The sequence below is a fragment of the Pseudophryne corroboree genome, chromosome 1, assembly GCF_028390025.1.
Source record: "Pseudophryne corroboree isolate aPseCor3 chromosome 1, aPseCor3.hap2, whole genome shotgun sequence".
In the NCBI taxonomy this organism is placed as follows: Eukaryota; Metazoa; Chordata; class Amphibia; order Anura; family Myobatrachidae; genus Pseudophryne; species Pseudophryne corroboree.
In genome coordinates, this window is record NC_086444.1 from 390515446 (window position 1) to 390518836 (window position 3391).

Here is a 3391-nt window from a genome sequence, read left to right on the forward strand (position 1 = left end):
GTTCACGGCTGTGGCTACCTCTGTGTCTGCACTCGGCAGGCAGTCCGTCCATAATTGTATACCACCTAACCGTGGTTTTTTTTTCTTCTTTATACATACATACTACTACGACATCTCTTTATCAACCAGTCTATATTAGCAGCAGACACAGTACAGTACGGTAGTTCACGGCTGTGGCTACCTCTGTGTCTGCACTCGGCAGGCAGTCCGTCCATAATTGTATACCACCTAACCGTGGTTTTTTTTTCTTTCTTCTTTATACATACATAGTTACATAGACATCTCTTTATCAACCAGTCTATATTAGCAGCAGACACAGTACAGTACGGTAGTTCACGGCTGTGGCTACCTCTGTGTCTGCACTCGGCAGGCAGTCCGTCCATAATTGTATACCACCTAACCGTGGTTTTTTTTTCTTTCTTCTTTATACATACATAGTTACATAGACATCTCTTTATCAACCAGTCTATATTAGCAGCAGACACAGTACAGTACGGTAGTTCACGGCTGTGGCTACCTCTGTGTCTGCACTCGGCAGGCAGTCCGTCCATAATTGTATACCACCTAACCGTGGTTTTTTTTTCTTTCTTCTTTATACATACATAGTTACATAGACATCTCTTTATCAACCAGTCTATATTAGCAGCAGACACAGTACAGTACGGTAGTTCACGGCTGTGGCTACCTCTGTGTCTGCACTCGGCAGGCAGTCCGTCCATAATTGTATACCACCTAACCGTGGTTTTTTTTTCTTTCTTCTTTATACATACATACATAGTTACATAGACATCTCTTTATCAACCAGTCTATATTAGCAGCAGACACAGTACAGTACGGTAGTTCACGGCTGTGGCTACCTCTGTGTCTGCACTCGGCAGGCAGTCCGTCCATAATTGTATACCACCTAACCGTGGTTTTTTTTTTCTTTCTTCTTTATACATACATAGTTACATAGACATCTCTTTATCAACCAGTCTATATTAGCAGCAGACACAGTACAGTACGGTAGTTCACGGCTGTGGCTACCTCTGTGTCTGCACTCGGCAGGCAGTCCGTCCATAATTGTATACCACCTAACCGTGGTTTTTTTTTCTTTCTTCTTTATACATACATAGTTACATAGACATCTCTTTATCCAACCAGTCTATATTAGCAGCAGACACAGTACAGTACGGTAGTTCACGGCTGTGGCTACCTCTGTGTCTGCACTCGGCAGGCAGTCCGTCCATAATTGTATACCACCTAACCGTGGTTTTTTTTTCTTTCTTCTTTATACATACATAGTTACATAGACATCTCTTTATCAACCAGTCTATATTAGCAGCAGACACAGTACAGTACGGTAGTTCACGGCTGTGGCTACCTCTGTGTCTGCACTCGGCAGGCAGTCCATAATTGTATACTAGTATCCATCTCCATTGTTTACCTGAGGTGCCTTTTAGTTGTGCCTATTAAAATATGGAGAACAAAAATGTTGAGGTTCCAAAATTAGGGAAAGATCAAGATCCACTTCCACCTCGTGCTGAAGCTGCTGCCACTAGTCATGGCCGAGACGATGAAATGCCAGCAACGTCGTCTGCCAAGGCCGATGCCCAATGTCATAGTACAGAGCATGTCAAATCCAAAACACCAAATATCAGTAAAAAAAGGACTCCAAAACCTAAAATAAAATTGTCGGAGGAGAAGCGTAAACTTGCCAATATGCCATTTACCACACGGAGTGGCAAGGAACGGCTGAGGCCCTGGCCTATGTTCATGGCTAGTGGTTCAGCTTCACATGAGGATGGAAGCACTCAGCCTCTCGCTAGAAAACTGAAAAGACTCAAGCTGGCAAAAGCACCGCAAAGAACTGTGCGTTCTTCGAAATCCCAAATCCACAAGGAGAGTCCAATTGTGTCGGTTGCGATGCCTGACCTTCCCAACACTGGACGTGAAGAGCATGCGCCTTCCACCATTTGCACGCCCCCTGCAAGTGCTGGAAGGAGCACCCGCAGTCCAGTCCCTGATAGTCAGATTGAAGATGAAGATGTTGAAGTACACCAGGATGAGGAGGATATGGGTGTTGCTGGCGCTGGGGAGGAAATTGACCAGGAGGATTCTGATGGTGAGGTGGTTTGTTTAAGTCAGGCACCCGGGGAGACACCTGTTGTCCGTGGGAGGAATATGGCCGTTGACATGCCTGGTGAAAATACCAAAAAAATCAGCTCTTCAGTGTGGAGGTATTTCAACAGAAAAGCGGACAACAGGTGTCAAGCCGTGTGTTGCCTTTGTCAAGCTGTAATAAGTAGGGGTAAGGACGTTAACCACCTCGGAACATCCTCCCTTATACGTCACCTGCAGCGCATTCATCATAAGTCAGTGACAAGTTCAAAAACTTTGGGCGACAGCGGAAGCAGTCCACTGACCAGTAAATCCCTTCCTCTTGTAACCAAGCTCACGCAAACCACCCCACCAACTCCCTCAGTGTCAATTTCTTCCTTCCCCAGGAATGCCAATAGTCCTGCAGGCCATGTCACTGGCAATTCTGACGAGTCCTCTCCTGCCTGGGATTCCTCCGATGCATCCTTGCGTGTAACGCCTACTGCTGCTGGCGCTGCTGTTGTTGCTGCTGGGAGTCGATGGTCATCCCAGAGGGGAAGTCGTAAGCCCACTTGTACTACTTCCAGTAAGCAATTGACTGTCCAACAGTCCTTTGCGAGGAAGATGAAATATCACAGCAGTCATCCTGCTGCAAAGCGGATAACTGAGGCCTTGACAACTATGTTGGTGTTAGACGTGCGTCCGGTATCCGCCGTTAGTTCACAGGGAACTAGACAATTTATTGAGGCAGTGTGCCCCCGTTACCAAATACCATCTAGGTTCCACTTCTCTAGGCAGGCGATACCGAGAATGTACACGGACGTCAGAAAAAGACTCACCAGTGTCCTAAAAAATGCAGTTGTACCCAATGTCCACTTAACCACGGACATGTGGACAAGTGGAGCAGGGCAGGGTCAGGACTATATGACTGTGACAGCCCACTGGGTAGATGTATGGACTCCCGCCGCAAGAACAGCAGCGGCGGCACCAGTAGCAGCATCTCGCAAACGCCAACTCTTTCCTAGGCAGGCTACGCTTTGTATCACCGCTTTCCAGAATACGCACACAGCTGAAAACCTCTTACGGCAACTGAGGAAGATCATCGCGGAATGGCTTACCCCAATTGGACTCTCCTGTGGATTTGTGGCATCGGACAACGCCAGCAATATTGTGTGTGCATTAAATATGGGCAAATTCCAGCACGTCCCATGTTTTGCACATACCTTGAATTTGGTGGTGCAGAATTTTTTAAAAAACGACAGGGGCGTGCAAGAGATGCTGTCGGTGGCCAGAAGAATTGCGGGACACTTTC